At 44.7% G+C, this 19,166-nt stretch overlaps 1 protein-coding gene across 2 annotated transcripts in view; it reads left to right on the forward strand.

Moving 5' to 3' along the window:
- Nucleotides 1–9,562: 9,562 nt before the first annotated feature.
- LOC140119527 (interferon alpha/beta receptor 2-like) overlaps nt 9,563–19,166 on the forward strand; it is a 31,751-nt gene continuing 22,147 nt past the window's right edge. Inside the window, exon 1 of one of the 2 annotated variants that reach the window (XM_072138664.1) lies at nt 9,563–9,721. The gene's annotated coding sequence lies outside the window, so the exon portion shown is untranslated. Of the gene's footprint in view, nt 9,722–9,746; nt 9,800–19,166 lie in introns of those variants that run through there. The other variant, XM_072138666.1, reaches the window with a different exon arrangement.

The following is a 19,166-nucleotide window of genomic DNA, read 5'->3' on the forward strand; positions in this document are numbered from 1 at the left end:
TTAGTTCGATATCATACAATTAATTATATATCACATATCTTGTAACAGTAATCCTATTAACAATATGAACAAGTTAGCAATAATAAACTGGAGTTAGACCAAACAACATTATAGTTCCGCGATCAGTATACAGTTAATGATCAAGCCTGTTCCCCGATGTCTCAATCCGTTCAGCTTTGTTCAATTCAGTTATGGAGGAGCAGGGGTTTGGGACAGTTAGCGGTGCCCCATGTACTCCCTGCAAATGTCGATTTTAACAACAGGTTTAGAGAGGCATGTGATGACGAGCCCAGGTGCTCGTATATTTGGTGTCAGTTAGTATAGACAAATACGGGTTAGTTTGCTGTCAGTTGGTATAAACAGGTACAAAATGGTTATGCCAGTTGTTAGTTCTAAATAGGATTAATGATACAGCTTAATTCCAGACGTTAATTCAGCTATTTGTTAGCGGTAAACGGTTGCTGATCTCCGACCACTGTACCCGTGGTCGGTCAGGTAGTGAGGCCTGTCTCCCAATGCTAGGCCTATAATTGGCTTGACCTTGACTGTGTCAAATCATAACAAAGACCACTCAATTATGGCCAGCAAGCATGGAGCTTCCTTGATCAATATACAAATACTATCCTAGCTCGTCTGTAATAACACTGGGCCCTGTCACCAGTGTCTCAGTCCATTGACACTGTTTCTGGTCAGGAAAACATTGATCTAAGTGGTCACTGTTGTCGATAGTTATGGTTCACACGTTAGTGACATGCAATTTTAGTATATACTCTGTACAACCATGTGGCTAATAGTCACTGTTGTTTATGGTTACAGTTCATGCATTGGTGACCTGCAGTTTTGTTAGTATATACTCTGTCCAGCAATGTAGCTAAATACAGATTAGTTACGGTTAGTTGTTAGTTAGTCTTATAGATTTTATATCTGGGGCTCAAACCCCTAATCATTGTAAGGTGACTTTCAAATTAAATGAGTCTGTGTCCAGCGCTGGAATGTGACTAACTTGAATGAAAAGACAAGACCTGTCCTTGCAGGAAGTTAGCAACAAGACTGATAAATTTATTGAGGTACCGACATTTATAGAAAATCATAAGGTACTTTACATAAGGCGTGTAATTAGGAAAGCAGCCACTATAATTGGGTGTTCTCACCCAGGAAATGTAACACTATTGGATGTAAGCACACAAAGGAGTCTGATACTATTGGCTACATGCAAATACTGAAACTTCACATAAACCAAATGTCCAGATGTCCTCCTGGATACCTTCCACTAGGTGGTGCTAGCGAACACTAAGCCTTTGTGTGCTGAGTGACCAAACCCAAACTTTAGTTATCACTACACAAAGTTATATGAAATGAATGCTGAGTCTTTAAAATGTCCGACAGTATGTAAGATGGCGTCTGAGTCCAGTGTAATATCTTTAACATTTCCCCCCTTTTGAGCTTTGCTGGCCTGTAACTCTGTCCTGAGTGACCTCCTCAAACTCCAGGTACATACAGGTAGGCTAAGCCCTTACCTGCTGGACTTTGTTAACTCTTCACCAGATCCCCTGAAGGCCAGTCACTCGGGGGTTTACAGGCCCGCACACTCAAATTACATAATTGTGTTTCCATAGTTTATGGGTTTATTAACAGGCTGGTTCTTCAACAAGATGGTATCCTCCGCTCCGGGCACTTCTCCTGTCGTGGTTCTTACCACCTGGACAGCCATCTGGGACATGGTGGACTTGATGAGGGGGACCACACAACACGCAATAAGTGACGAGAGCAAAATCACAATCCCCAATATCACCCCCACTTAAAGGAAACCCTTCCAATCCCCCAACTACAAAGTGAAGGACAAAGTGTCCACCCCAGAGTTTCTCTCGAGTTCCCTGGACAGTCCTTCAATCTTTTCACGAGCATGGGTAATGGATCCATAGGGGGCGATGTCATCCGGGATGTATATGCGACAAGCCACTCCCACCATCTTACAGACTCCTCCCTTCTCAGCAAGGATCATGTCCAAAGCCATGCGGTTCTGGAAAGCATCTCGGATATAATTCATAAATCTCTGTTGATTACAATAAAACCAGTTAACCCAACCAACATCTTTGCTCATAGCTATCTGGGGAATAATGGACTCTAGACCTGCCCATATCTGATTGTGGGCCTTGTACTCATCTGGGACCCCCCTTGGTGCTCCCACTGTATCCATATAAACGTTGTCATCTAGGCGCTTCTCTCTCAGACCTCCAGAATCCTTTGGGATTCTCTACCTTTTCTTTATGTGTCTGATCAATCTTATCCCTGGGGATCACGAGGAAGGAATACACAAGTCTTATCACCGTACACTCACCTTCCCAGCCTCTAGGTCTGACCTGACTCTCCTATCCCCACAAATCCTGTACACATCAGACACTGCTAATACAGGGTTACCTGTGCTGTCATTGTTATAGAAGGTCATTGTCTTGTTGCACCAACCGTAGGTAAAGTCTCCTACCCTGAGGGCATGCTGGTCAGCCCTATAGTTACAGTGATAGTCATGGTTGGGTTGTCCTTGAGCATACAAGTCAGTCAGAAGAGACCAGCTAGCAAGAAGAATAAGTAAGTTTGCAATAGAAAGTGTGGGAAGCGTGCCGACTTCCCTCTAGCTTCACAGACGTGGCACTGGTCAGCAGGACTTGCAAAGGACCGTCGTAGCGAGGCTCCAGACTCTCTCTTTGGTGTCTCTTTACCACCACGTAGTCTCCAGGCTTCAGGTTATGCGTCCTGAGGTCTCTGTCTGGATCTGAAAAAGGAATCAGAAACATTTTTGCGGACCTTTTCCAAGGCCTGGCTCAACTGGCATGTTCCACCTGGTTTCCTGCCATCAGCTATAGGGTCTATGGAAAGTAGGGGCCTAGTCTGGGTGCACAGCCAAAAAGTACTTCAAAGGGGACAATCCCATCTTTCTGGTGGGTGTGGTCCTAACTGAATGGTGGGCAGCAGGAAAGCACTCGGGCCATGGTTTCCCTGTTACTTCCATGGCCTCCCGGATCTTTAACTTAAGAGTGCCGTTTAGTCTCTCAAACCGACAACTAATTCGGGAAGGGGTGTGCAGGGCCTCTTCTACACCCAGGAGGGACACGGCTTTAGGTTTTTACCTGTCCAGTGAAGTGGGTTCTGCGACCGGACTCTATGGTCTCTGGAAGTCCAAACCTGCAGAAAAATCTCACTCACCAACTTCTTGGCTGCAGCTCTGGCAGTAGCCTTGGTCATGGGAGAAGCTTCTGGCCACCCTGGAAAGAGATCAATGCACACAAGCACGTACTCCTACGTACCACTTTTGGTAGCTGGATAAAATCCATCTGCAGTCTCTGGAAGGGATACAGCAGCTTGGGTGTCGCCTTCCGTGGGGTCTTTACCACCTTACCCGGGCTGTGGCGGGCACAGACTATACAGGCTTTCACTAGTCTAGTGACAGGGGTAGTAATGCCCGGGCAAACCACTGATGGTTTATGAGCACTAGCATGGCCATTTTGGATATGTGTGTGTGTCCGTGGGATACTTGACTTACTGTCGGGTGCAGGGCTCTGGGCAGGCACACCCTCTCTCCCAGCATCCAGGTCCCATCGGCATCTGGGCTCCAGCTTTCCTCCACACTCCCTTCACTTCTGATGACACTCGGGCCACCAGGGACTGGAACACCTGTGGATCAAACTTTCCAACTCAGAACTCACCGCTGAGACTTCAGGACAGTCTCTGGGATCCATCTGTGCAGCCGCCTTCGCCATCCTGTCAGCCACATACTTGCCCTTGGCTTGTGGAGTTACCAAATTGTGTGTGCTTTTAGTTTTACTATCCTCACCTCTTGTGGAAGTAAGAGAGCATCCATGAGCTCTATAACCAGCGTGCCATGCTTCAAGGGGTTCCCTGCAGAGGTGAGGAAATCTCTAGCCTTCCATATGGGTTCATAGTCGTGTTTAGACCCCAGAACTATACCTTCAGTATAGATGTTCGCCCTTTTACCTTCCACCAGCTGTAGCGCTTCCCTGAGTGCCATCACTTCACCTCCTGCGCTGACCTGTGTGGAGGGAGTGGTTCTGCTTGTACTACCTCATGTGCGCCACGGACCACTGTATATCCAGTGTAGAACCGTCTGTCTTCTCCTGCAGACCTGGAGCCATCAATGAGAAAAAAACTCAACATCTGTTAATCACCCTTCTCTCCCCCCTCTCTGAATCCTGGAATACCGGTGATAGAACGAAGGATTCAGAGCTGTGCACCTTATCAGTGTGACGGGGGATCAGGAGTGCACACTGGAGTCTGAGCTGTCTGGCCTTTGCTCACATGCTTGGGCTGTACTTGGGTGAGGACACTGTGCAAGGTATATGGCGTTTGCACTGTAACTGAGTGATCTAGGATCAGCTCACTGGCCTCACTGCTGCAGCTACTGACACATGAGGGGCTCCCCTCACGACTGAGTCTAACCGGGTCTAATAGTGGGCCACTGGGGAGGCCACCACGTTCCTGGGCTAGGACACCTGTGGCCTAGATACTCAGTGCAAAAATAAAACAAAAGTTTGATCCAGTGGGATGTGCCTAGGGCTGGGGCAGACAGGATTTCTCAGCTTAAGGCTATAGAATGCATCAATTGCCTCCTGACTAAGGGCAAATGGAGAAGAGGCAATTCAATTATCAAGGGGCAACATCAGGCTTGAGGCAGACCTTATCCCAGGCCTGAAGGAACTGGCCAGTCCTAGAAACATGTGAAGAGGCTTAGGGCCTCGGGGCAGGGGCACATTCTGGACTGCCAGCCTTCTTTCTGGTGTTTGCCTGTGGCTGAGAATCAGTGGCCTTGGAAGACCACCTTCTCCTGGCAGTACCGGAGTTTGTCTCAGGAAACTTTGCAACCCTTCTGGAACAGAAAACACATAAGGTCAATAAATGCATCCTGGGAAACAAAAACAGTAGGTCATCCGCATACTGATGAGGAGAACATCCAGTAAGGGGCTAGTCTGCCAGTCTACTCCCTATAGGGCCGTGTAGTATGGAGTACTGGCTGGGGGAGTTTTACCCCCCTTGTGGGAATCTGCACCAGGTATACTGGAATACTACACTGGTAAAGGCAAATAGGTACTGGAAATCCTCATGTTGGGGCACAGAGAGGAGGACATTTGCCAACAGGGAAGAGTTCTACAATGAAAGGCACTAACTCTATTTGGGGGGGGGCTTTCAGAAGAGGGGGACTGTTCTCGCTGACATCCTTGTCCGTTACCACCTCCCTTGTCCCGCCCTGTTGGGGCCGTCTACGTTTCCTAGAGTGTGGGAAGTCACTTCAGTAATGTCTCCTCCCTGTAACGCCCACTTGAGTCTGGCTGTCGGCGCAACCCAGCTTTCTCTCAGTCTCTTTTTGGCGCGGTCTGTGAAACTAGTCTCTGTTCTTCCTGGCTTTCTGCTAACACCGGTCTCCGCTTTATCTCATCTAGACATATTTGATTCTCTCAACCATCTCTAGTTCAGTGTTCTGTGCTCTCTATAAAATTCTGGCCAGACTCCAAGTCTCAAACAGAAGTCAGGTACAAATGTGTTGGTTTTTAATCAAAAAGGAACAAAAGTCAGTCATAGGCTCTGTAATACAGTTAGGGGCTTGTTCTTGCTTAGTCTGCTCGTGGGGTACACAGGAGGACGTCACATCATACTGTCTTTTTGTATTCTTATCACAAGCAAATTCCTCTACGTCTTTTAGGCTGTCAGCTCTGTCTCCCCCACTCAACACAGATGCTTTCTGTGTGCTTCAAGGCCACTTCTCACAGACACACATAAGACAAGATAAGACAAAGCCCAGCTGCACAGAGATCTCCCTGATTAACTCTTCCAACTCCAGAAAGCAGGTACCAGAGACATTGCAACACTTTTTCTAGTAATTTTTCTGCAATTATCAGAATCAAATAAGTTTAAAAATAAAATAAACAAACAGCGTTGCACACTCAAGACCCATAGCAAACGTTTGAAATTAGTGAAAATATTCACCTGCCGGCGTTTATTTCAAACGTCCGCCAGGACGCCTCAAGGGTGACTCGGCTGCTATCCTACAACCAGCCTACAGTGTAGAGTTATAGGCAATTAACTTTCAGGGACTTGAAAAGAATATACTGTCTTAAGATGGCCGCCACTGAAAAATGGTAGGGCGTGTCATCTTCTCTAACCCCCAGATACGGGGGTGGAGTCTAAGAGGGTGCTGGTCTGCATTCCAAAAGATTTTTTTTTAATGGGCACTCTCTAGGATTCCTGTCCCTCTGTTCTGGTCCGTCCGTAGTCACTGGTCTAAGTCTCCAGTAATCAACCCCATCCACTTTCCTTTGTCATTAACTCTCTACTTACATCAAAACAACCTTCTGCCTGGGTGTGCCACTTTTTGTCTTTGAGCCAGCCACCATTTTCATCAAGTGCTGTCTCCCACCTTTGCACACTCAGGGGATCATCTAACATACACAAAAACTTCAATACCTCATAACTTCCTTTTACCCACTCTTTACCTTTCCTGTGTGACACTATGTCAGTTGCCTTTTTAGGTCTGCAGTGTCCAGCTACAGTCTTACTTTGCTCACTACCCATTTTGTGGAATCTGTGGAATACCTGATTTTGTTCAAAGGCTATAGATATCCTCCGTACATACAGCTCCAGACTACCCCGCTAACTATCAGTAAGTACAAATTAGAGACCTTCACACAATACTTCAGAAATCAAGGAGATTACGCTCAACTGTAAAATTCCCGTCAGTGTCCTTCCTGCCTCTACCGTATTTTCCGCATCACGGGGCCGCATCAATCCCGAAGGAACGATACGTAAATTTGGCCAGAATTTGTCTCTGCAAACTTCCAGATTCTATCCGCGCTTACATAAACGAAAATCTCCACCATCACAAACTTTCTGAACTACATCAACAATCCACAAGAGGGCACTGCAGACCTTTCTCTACAACATACATATGCACGTCCAGTCTCTGTCCGTCCATCACCTTACAAGGGATCCTTTATCACAATTGTAGTGAACATACTATTATATATGGACATTTAGGCAAAGTACATAATATCACACAAGGAGATGACCTTACCCAGTCCCTTTCAGCCAGTGAAACAGAACTACAGTCAAGGTAGACAAAAATAGACTTGACTCACCCCGACGAGCGCTCATTGTCAGTTCTGGTCACTGGCCGCCTGGACTCTTGCGGAGGTCACCTCGATGGTTAGATGCCCATAAAAGTATGGCCAGCCAGGAGACGCCATTTTCTTATAGATTTTATATCTGGGGCTCAAACCCCTAATCATTGTAAGGTGACTTTCAAATTAAATGAGTCTGTGTCCAGCGCTGGAATGTGACTAACTTGAATGAAAAGACAAGACCTGTCCTTGCAGGAAGTTAGCAACAAGACTGATAAATTTATTGAGGTACCGACATTTATAGAAAATCATAAGGTACTTTACATAAGGCGTGTAATTAGGAAAGCAGCCACTATAATTGGGTGTTCTCACCCAGGAAATGTAACACTATTGGATGTAAGCACACAAAGGAGTCTGATACTATTGGCTACATGCAAATACTGAAACTTCACATAAACCAAATGTCCAGATGTCCTCCTGGATACCTTCCACTAGGTGGTGCTAGCGAACACTAAGCCTTTGTGTGCTGAGTGACCAAACCCAAACTTTAGTTATCACTACACAAAGTTATATGAAATGAATGCTGAGTCTTTAAAATGTCCGACAGTATGTAAGATGGCGTCTGAGTCCAGTGTAATATCTTTAACATTAGCAATACTGGAGTCATGATTAGTTGCAAAAACACAGTTCCAGCGTCCAGTTAGTTGATGGTAGTAGTTAGTGACCGCTCTCCGATCAACCCGGACATAAACAGTCTACTTAGATTTAGGATGTAGATTAAAGGCATACGATACCAGGAGTATGGTGCTGCTGCTGCGCCCGTGTTTAGCACATGAGTGCCGGATGTTCAGGATCCTCTTACTTTTTCCACAAGTGGACACAGATGACCCCAGGGTCCAGGGGTACTGATCCCAGGATGCCTCAGCTATGGGTCCGCGACGGTCTGGCCGTGGTTCCTAGTGGCTCTTGGCTGCACTGTAGGGCTATGATACCTGGTACCGCCTCTTCGTGGGCGCCAGCGCGGTAACGCCGGACTGGTGCCTCAAACTGGTCCGTGCGCCGGAATCTCGACGTCGTCCTACAGGTGGTACGCCGCGTCAGCGGTCTAGCGGTCTAGCGGGCAGCTCCCGAGACTCAGAAGCTCTGGGTATCTTCCTGGTGCCGGGTGTTCCGGTACCTTTGGGCATCTGGCCATGTGTCCCCGATCCGGCACAGCTTGCGAGGTACGTCTGAGCGGTGCGTACTAGGATACAGCACGCGAGGTACGTCTGACGGGCATGTGCTCGGACTCGAACATCGGGCGGACTCGTGGGACGGGGGAGGGGCCTCGGACGCGGCCACTCACGTCATGCCGCACGTACCCTCCCCCACTCTAGCCCATAACCAATATACTTATTCGATACCCAATACACTGATCCGAGACCCAATATACTGATCAATACCCAATACACTGATCGATACCCAATATACTGATCCGATACCCAATACGCTGATCCGAAACCCCAATATACTGATCGATACCCAATATACTGATCCGATACCCAATACGCTGATCCGATACCCAATACGCTGATCCGATACCCAATATACTGATCGATACCCAATATACTGATCGATACCCAATTCACTGATCCGATACCCAATACACTGATCCGATACCCAATACACTGATCCGATACCCAATATACTGATCGATACCCAATATACTGATCGATACCCAATACGCTGATCCGATACCCAATACACTGATCCGATACCCAATATACTGATCCGATACACAATATACTGATCCAATACGCAATATACTGAAGTGATATACCGATGATATAGGCGATATTCTGATCCGATACACGATATAATAACAATAATTCTTTATTTATATAGCGCACACAGATTCTGCAGCGCTGCACAGAGTTTGCCAAATCAGTCCCTGTCCCCAATGGGGCTCACAATCTAATCAACCTACCAGTATGTTTTGGAGTGTGGGAGGAAACCGAAGGACCCGGAGGAAACCCACGCAAACACGGAGAGAACATACAAACTCTTTGCAGATGTTGATATACTGATGCAATATGTGATAAACTGATCCAATACGCGATATACTGATGAGATACACAATATAGTAATCTAATACATGATATACTGATGCATTACGTCATATACTGATCCGATACGCAATATACTAAAGTGATACACAATATACTCATCCGATACGCGATATACTCATCCGATACGCAACATACTGATCCGATACACAATATACTGATCTGTTCAATTTTGAACGGATATCAAAAAATAAACAACATGACGTCACTTCACAAAATCGTGTCCAGGTGACGCAACGCGAGAGGGAAACTAAAACCTCTGACGTCACCGCGCGGCGCGCGCACGCGCTGCAGACAGAGAGTAAATCACGTGAATTTTTCCAACTTCTCCCTTGCCGTTTGTCGGACCAAGTGGCAATCATCTCTCTGCGGCCAATCAGCAAGCAGAGCATCGCTGCCCAGCCCGGAGAGGGGAGGGACGGCGGAGCAGCTCGCTGTTTCTGTATGAGATTCTTCAAATGGGGCGAAGAAACCGCAAGAGGTGATGGAGCGGTGAGTGTGAGCTGTGCCATATATCTAAGGGGGACTGTATACAATACACGTGCACTGTATGGCAGCATTATCCAGTGTGTGCGTGTAATTCACGTTGTTATATGGGGTTACTATCTTGTCTGTATGTGTTATATTCTATATTATATGGCTTAGTGTGTGCACTATATGGCAGCATTCTCTAGTCTCTGTGTTATACACTATATTATATAGATCGGTGGAATGTATGTGCACTATATGGCAGCATTATCTAGTCTCTGTGCTATACACTATATTATATAGATCGGTGGAATGTATGTGCACTATATGGCAGCATTATCTAGTCTCTGTGTTATACACTATATTATATAGATCGGTGGAATGTATGTGCACTATATGGCAGCATTATCTAGTCTCTGTGTTATACACTATATTATATAGATCGGTGTAATGTATGTGCACTATATGGCAGCATTAGCTAGTCTCTGTGTTATACACTATATTATATAGATCGGTGGAATGTATGTGCACTATATGGCAGCATTATCTAGTCTCTGTGTTATACACTATATTATATAGATCGGTGTAATGTATGTGCACTATATGGCAGCATTAGCTAGTCTCTGTGTTATACACTATATTATATAGATCAGTGTAATGTATGTGCACTATATGGCAGCATTATATAGTCTGTGTTATACACTATATTATATAGATCAGTGTAATGTATATGCACTATATGGCAGCATTATCTAGTCTCTGTGTTATACACTATATTACATGGATCACTGGAGATGTATGTGCACTATATGGCAGCATTATCTAGTCTCTGTGTTATACACTATATTGTATGGATTAGTGTAATGTATGTGCACTATATGGCAGCATTATCTAGTCTCTGTTATGTAATATATTATATGGATCAGTGTAATGTATGTGCACTATATGGCAGCATTATATAGTCTCTGAGCTATACACTATATTACATGGATCACTGTAGATGTATGTGCACTATATGGCAGCATTATCTAGTCTCTGAGCTATACACTATTATATAGATCAGTGTAATGTATGTGCACTATATGGCAGCATTATCTAGTCTCTGTGTTATACACTATATTATATGGATCAGTGTAATGTATGTGCACTATATGGCAGCATTATCTAGTCTCTGTGTTATACACTATATTATATGGATCAGTGTAATGTATGTGCACTATATGGCAGCATTATCTAGTCTCTGTGTTATACACTATATTATATAGATCAGTGTAATGTATGTGCACTATATGGCAGCATTATCTAGTCTCTGTGTTATACACTATATTATATAGATCAGTGTAATGTATGTGCACTATATGGCAGCATTATCTAGTCTCTGTTATATAATATATTATATGGATCAGTGTAATGTATGTGCACTATATGGCAGCATTATATAGTCTCTGTGCTATACACTATATTACATGGATCACTGGAGATGTATGTGCACTATGTGGCAGCATTATTTAGTCTCTGTGTTATACACCATATTGTATGGATTAGTGTAATGTATGTGCACTATATGGCAGCATTATCTAGTCTCTGTTATATAATATATTATATGGATCAGTGTAATGTATGTGCACTATATGGCAGCATTAGCTAGTCTCTGTGCTATACACTATATTACATGGATCACTGTAGATGTATGTGCACTATATGGCAGCATTATTTATCTTGTGACTGTTATATACTATATTTTATTGCTTAGTGTAGGTGTATGTGCACTGTACTAGAGCATTATCTAGCCTGTGTTTTATTCATGAAATAATAAGGCTCAGTGTAGATGTATGTGCACTATATGGCAGTATAATCTATCTCTATCATACAGTATATTATAGTGCTCAGTGAAGGTGCTTGTGCACTGTATGGCAGCATTATCCAGACTGTGTGGACCGTGTATGTGCTATATCATCTGGGCAGCATGACGGGCTCTTCTGTGTTCTGCTGCATATTGTGTGAGCACGCTATGGCAGTATTTTTTAATACTTTTTTTTTTTCTTTTTACACTAATAACATCAGAAACTACATTAAGAGATGGATATCCGTATTAGATTTCCGTGTATGGCGCTAATATTTTAACACTTAAAATCCTATATGACAGTAATGCACTGCGTAGTAGGATTATTGTGTCCTGGATTGTCATGTCATAATATGGCGCAGCCGTATAGCGCTTCATGTTGTCACAGTATGGCGCTTTTATTGCCTTACTGTACAGCGGTATTTTCCAGGCCTTATTTTTTTTTTTCTCAGTGTTTCACCTTTGTACAGTATGGTGCTATTATTAATCTCTTGAGTAGTGATTTTGTATTGGTATTCAGTATTATTTATGTTTTGGTTTTTATTTTGGCACAGTATGGCGCTATTATTTATCTATTGTGTAGTGGTTTTATGTTAGCACAGTATGGCGCTATTATTTATCTATTGTGTAGCGGTTTTATCTTAGCACAGTATGGCGCTATTATTTATCTATTGTGTAGTGGATTTATCCTAGCACAGTATGGCGCTATTATTTATCTATTGTGTAGTGGATTTATCTTAGCACAGTATGGCGCTATTATTTATCTATTGTGTAGCGGTTTTATCTTAGCACAGTATGGCGCTATTATTTATCTATTGTGTAGTGGATTTATCTTAGCACAGTATGGCGCTATTATTTATCTATTGTGTAGTGGATTTATCTTAGCACAGTATGGCGCTATTATTTATCTATTGTGTAGTGGATTTATCCTAGCACAGTATGGCGCTATTATTTATCTATTGTGTAGTGGATTTATCTTAGCACAGTATGGCGCTATTATTTATCTATTGTGTAGTGGATTTATCCTAGCACAGTATGGCGCTATTATTTATCTATTGTGTAGTGGATTTATCTTGGCACAGTATGGCGCTATTATTTATCTATCGTGTAGTGGATTTATCTGTGATGTCCTTGTTGTCTAACACTTGTTTTATACTGGGATGCACGTTATGGCGCCATTATTTCGCTGTGGTAGAGCGGTATATCTATAACCATATGGCACTGTTATTTAGTAGTTTATCATGTCACCACATGGCGTCGTTAGTTTCCCTGTTGTATGGCGGTTTACGATGTCACTGTATGACGCTGTTATTTCTTTGTTGTATAGTAGTTTATTATATAACCGTATGATGATATTTCCTTGTATAGCGGTTTATTATGTCACTTATTTTCCTTGTCGTATGAAGGTTTATGTTGTCGCTCTATGGCACCGTTATTTCCTGGTTGTATAGCGGTTTATTAGGTAACAGTATGGTGCTGTAATTTCCTTGTATAGCGGTTTATAATGTCGCTGTTTCCCTGTTATGTCTGTAGTGCTTTTATCTTGGTACTATATGGCCGTATTATATCTATATTTCATATGTGTATCCTGACGGCGTAGTATAGCGCTGCTATTTCCCTGTGGGATGGTTGGATCTTGGCAGAGTATTGCACAGTCTTTGTATAGCGGTATTATCACAGTATGGCACTGTTATCCTCCTGCTAGTGGTATTATTTGGGGCCACAATAAATAGTGGGATGACTCGGTATACTACGGCCCCGATATCTTAACGTCTACTGGTTTTATCCTGTCACAATATGGCACTTTCTCTTATTGTGGTGATGATGTTTTTGTTTCACTTTTATATTACGATCCATTGTTTAATGATCATGGCACAGTATGGCGCTATTATACCTCCTGGCTTTACCTTGGCACAGTATGGCACTATTATACCTCCTGGCTTTACCTTGGCACAGTATGGCACTATTATACCTCCTGGCTTTACCTTGGCACAGTATGGCACTATTATATCTCCTGGCTTTACCTTGGCACAGTATGGCACTATTATACCTCCTGGCTTTAACTTGGCACAGTATGGCGCTATTATACCTCCTGGCTTTACCTTGGCACAGTATGGCACTATTATACCTCCTGGCTTTACCTTGGCACAGTATGGCACTATTATACCTCCTGGCTTTACCTTGGCACAGTATGGCACTATTATACCTCCTGGCTTTAACTTGGCACAGTATGGCACTATTATACCTCCTGGCTTTACCTTGGCACAGTATGGCACTATTATACCTCCTGGCTTTACCTTGGCACAGTATGGCACTATTATACCTCCTGGCTTTACCTTGGCACAGTATGGCACTATTATACCTCCTGGCTTTACCTTGGCACAGTATGGCGCTATTATACCTCCTGGCTTTACCTTGGCACAGTATGGCGCTATTATACCTCCTGGCTTTACCTTGGCACAGTATGGCACTATTATTTATCCACTGACTAGCTGTATTATCTTATTATTGTATGCTATTATCCTTGCACGGTTTGGCGCTTTTTAGTACTCGCCCCCACAGATTCTGTCAGTGATGTCGCTTTCCTATTGCGGTATTATTTTACCACTTTAGAATTAGGGTGATGGCACACGTGGCGTTTTGAACGCGTTTTTGCAGCCCGTTTTTGAGTAGTCCGTCAAAAAACGCATGCGTTTTTGACCAGTTTGAATTAAGATAATTGATCAAACCTGTCAAAAAACGTAATGCGTTTTCAATAAAACGGACCAAAAATGCGCTCAAAACGCCACGTGCGCCATCACCCTAAGGCTGCGGTCACACGTTTAGAAACTTTGGTGAACCAGAACTTGGGAGGCGCTAAGCCCGATCGCACGTATATATACAAAACACTTAGGGTGATGTCACACACACGTTTTTAGGCCGTTTTTAGTTAGTGTGTTTTCAGATGGAAAAAATCGCTAAGTTTTTTGAAAATGCATGAGTTTTTGTCCGTCTTTAATTGTGCAAATTTGGAAAACCGAACAGAAACGCATGCGCTTTTTGCAATCTGAAAACACACTAACTAAAAACGGCCTAAAAACGCCCTGTGTGACATCACCCTTAGGGGAGATTTATCACAAGTGTCTGAGAGCAAAATTTGTCTAGTTGCTCATGGCTACAAATCAGAGCTCGGCTTTCATTTTATAAACAGCTGTGGGAAAATGAAAGCTGAGCTCTGATTGGCTACCATGAGCAACTAGAACAATTTTGCCACGACCTGCTTCTCAACCGGAAACTGATCTGCATTGTGGTTGCTGGTCTTTTATATTGTCCAGGACTAGAAAAACATGTCTTCTTTCTACTAGAAACAGCGCCACCACTGACCATGAGTTGTGTGTGGTATTGCAGTTCAGCTCCATTGAAGTAAATGGAAATGAGATGCAGTACCACACAACAGCTATGTTGTTTTAGACTATTCCTTTAACATGTGAGGCAGTAGCTGCCGCTGTGGTGACTATTTTGGGGTCCGCCTGGTGCGTGTCTGTATGACACTGCAGACAGAGTTTGGTGCAATGGGGAAGCAGGGAACAGCAGGCTGCCTGCTACACTGCTGGGCCTCTGCCAGCCAAAGGAAGAGAGGTGGGATGTTCAGGTGGGAGTATTCTACCTTGTGGGCACAGCAGGGGGCAGGATTGGGACATAAGGACCTATTTCTCTCTAAACATCCTGCCAGCAGATAAAAGGGGTTGTAATACGCTGGATTGGGTATAACAAGCTGATTAGTGGTGGTCCGACTGCTAGTGGAGCAGCAGGATGAGCTGTCAGACCCCCACTGATCACAAGTACAAGACAGAGAACGGGGGTCTCGGTGGACAGGAATGACAAGCTGTCGGACCCCTCCTATCACGAGAACAAGACGTAGAACGGGGGTCTCGGTGGACAGGAATGACAAGTTGTCGGACGCCCCCTAACACGAGAACAAGACGTAAAACGGTGGTCCCGTTCTCACTAATGGGTGGCGCATCACAACGAGCAGTCGGACCCCCACCGATCATGAGACCAAGAAATAGAATGGTGGTACCGTTTTATGTGATATCTTTAACTATAAAAAAAAAATCTTGTTCAAAGTCATGTAAAAAGGAGCAGAGAAGAGTCATATTTTGCCTGAGATGAGTCACATTTAGAGGCTTCAGTTGGAAAGTCTCTTCAGACGCCAATATCTTCCGTTCCATAGTTTTTGTGTCATGTTAAAGCTAAGTATCAGAGATACAGGCAGTTCATAAATAGCGCAGGAACTAGATCTTTATCTGCAGCTCACATTTCCAACTTCGTCTTTAACTACCTGTATCTCTAATTTTGTAGATCACAGAATCACAAGCCTAATGTTATATGAAAGATGAGATTCTTATCTTTAATATGACATGAGCAGAATGGATCTAGATGCTATGGAACCAAAGATAGGATCGTCCAAAATGACTCTCCCACTGTAGCATCTGAGTAAAATATGACTCTTCTCTGATCAGTCTTACATAGCTTTAGAGGAGATTTTGTTCTAGGTAAACGGATGAGATTTGACATAAAAGATGGAATTCTAGAAAGGACATTTAATTCCTTGACTGAGGGGGGGGGGGGCTGCTAGTTTAAATCACCTCTGGGTGACAAGTTACTCGTCCTGTTGTATGTCTGGTATATAGGAGCGTCCTGCTGGTGTGACGTATATCCTATTGTATGTGCAGTCATTCTACTTCATTCATGGAGTAACGTTGGGCCTTCCGGATGCAGCTTATTATTTTTTTTGTAAAAGAATGTTGTAATAATTCTACAATGTGCGGAAAAAGACAAAAATGTTCCGGAGTTGCTGGACTTCTTCTCCACATTCAGCCAATCAGGGGGCGCTATTTTTTTTATTGTTGTGGGGGGGGGGGGGGGAGACTTTGAATTGCAAATAGTTCTCTGTTTTGTTTTTGTGTAAATTTCTGCAGACCTCATAGCAGACTGTTTAGACCAAAATTGGATCCATCTGTAACAAAACTTCAGCTGTGGGAAGTATGAAGAGAAAAAACCCCGAGTTCTTTTTATCATAGGGTGACTAAGCTTTCCATCGTACTAGACACACCCCAACAACGTCCTAATAAGCATATTAGATAATATTTTTGTAGCGTCTTACACTTTTTTTGGGGGATATCCATATTTTTAACTATAACATGTATCTTACTACAAGATGTACCCCAGGCTTGGTCACCTAAAAAAATGAAAAATGTATTTGACACCATTTAAAAAATTCCGGGTAGTCACACATAAGCGCACACAGCTCTGCTACACTCACTCACTCACACGCAGCTCTGCTACACCCACCCACTCACACACAGCTCTGCTACACCCACCCACTCACACACAGCTTTGCTACATTTATTCATACATGGCCCTGCTTCATCCATGTATTCACACACACACACGACTCTGCTTCATCCATGTATTCACACACACACGACTGCTTCATCCATGAATTCACGCACACACGGCTCTGCTTCATCCATGCTTTCACACACACACACACACACAGCTCTGCTACATCCGTGCATTTACACACATGGACAAAATTGTTTGGCCCCCTCATTCAATGAAACAAAATCCCACAATGGTCACAGAAATAACTTGAATCCGACAAAAGTAAAAATCAATGAAATTTTTATGAAATGAACAAATAAAAGGCAGACATTGCTTACCATCCAACAACTCATAAAAATGGCCTGGACAGAAATGATGTTTTCCTTAACTTAATATTTAGCTGCATAACCTGTATGGTTCTGGTTCCCTGGCTCTAGCGTGCTGCTCACTCCTCCCCTCCTCATAGTGAGGCATGGATCCCCGTCCGTAGCGCGCTGCTCACTCCTCCCCTCTTCATAGTGAGGCAAAGTTACCTTGCTGTAGCACGCTGCTCACTCCTCCCCTCTTCATAGTGAGGCAAAGTTACCTTGCTGTAGCACGCTGCTCACTCCTCCCCTCTTCATAGTGAGGCACAGTTACCTTGCTGTAGCACGCTGCTCACTCCTCCACTCTTCATAGTGAGGCAAAGTTACCTTGCTGTAGCACGCTGCTCACTCCTCCACTCTTCATAGTGAGGCAAAGTTACCTGGCCATAGCGCGCGGCTCACTCCTCCACTCTTCATAGTGAGGCAAAGTTACCTTGCTGTAGCGCGCTGCTCACTCCTCCCCTCTTCATAGTGAGGCACAGTTACCTTGCTGTAGCACGCTGCTCACTCCTCCACTCTTCATAGTGAGGCAAAGTTACCTTGCTGTAGCATGCTGCTCACTCATCCCCTCTTCATAGTGAGGCAAAGTTACCTTGCTGTAGCGCGCTGCTCACTCTTCCACTCTTCATAGTGAGGCAAAGTTACCTTGCTGTAGCGCGCTGCTCACTCCTCCACTCTTCATAGTGAGGCACAGTTACCTTGCTGTAGCGCGCTGCTCACTCCTCCCCTCTTCATAGTGAGGCAAAGTTACCTTGCTGTAGCACGCTGCTCACTCCTCCCCTCTTCATAGTGAGGCAAAGTTACCTTGCTGTAGCACGCTGCTCACTCCTCCCCTCTTCATAGTGAGGCACAGTTACCTTGCTGTAGCACGCTGCTCACTCCTCCACTCTTTATAGTGAGGCAAAGTTACCTTGCTGTAGCACGCTGCTCACTCCTCCACTCTTCATAGTGAGGCAAAGTTACCTTGCTGTAGCACGCTGCTCACTCCTCCCCTCTTCATAGTGAGGCACAGTTACCTTGCTGTAGCACGCTGCTCACTCATCCCCTCTTCATAGTGAGGCAAAGTTACCTTGCTGTAGCACGCTGCTCACTCCTCCACTCTTCATAGTGAGGCACAGTTACCTTGCTGTAGCACGCTGCTCACTCATCCCCTCTTCATAGTGAGGCAAAGTTACCTTGCTGTAGCGCGCTGCTCACTCTTCCATTCTTCATAGTGAGGCAAAGTTACCTTGCTGTAGCGTGCTGCTCACTCCTCCCCTCTTCATAGTGAGGCAAAGTTACCTTGCTGTAGCGCGCTGCTCACTCCTCCACTCTTCATAGTGAGGCAAAGTTACCTTGCTGTAGCACGCTGCTCACTCCTCCCCTCTTCACAGTGAGGCATGGCTCCCCGGCAGTAGCACACAGCTCACTCCTCCCCTCTTCATAGTGAGGCCTGGATCCAAGGCCGTAGCACGCTGCTCACTTCTCCCCTCTTCATAGTGAGGCATGGCTCCCCGGCCGTAGCATGTTGCTCACTTCTCCCCTCTTCATAGTGAGGCATGGCTCCCCGGCCGTAGCACGCTTCTCACTCCTCCCCTCTTCATAGTGAGGCATGGATCCAAGGCCGTAGCACGCTGCTCACTTCTCCCCTCTTCATAGTGAGGCATGGCTCCCCGGCCGTAGCATGTTGCTCACTTCTCCCCTCGTCATAGTGAGGCATGGCTCCCCGGCCGTAGCATGCTGCTCACTCCTCCCCTCTTCATAGTGAGGCATGGCTCCCTGGCCGTAGCACGCTTCTCACTCCTCCCCTCCTCATAGTGAGGCATGGATCCAAGGCCGTAGCACGCTGCTCACTCCTCCCCTCTTCATAGTGAGGCATGGATCCCCGGCCGTAGCACACTTCTCACTCCTCCCC

This window comes from Engystomops pustulosus, chromosome 2 (genome assembly GCF_040894005.1).
Source record: "Engystomops pustulosus chromosome 2, aEngPut4.maternal, whole genome shotgun sequence".
Lineage (NCBI taxonomy): Eukaryota > Metazoa > Chordata > Amphibia > Anura > Leptodactylidae > Engystomops > Engystomops pustulosus.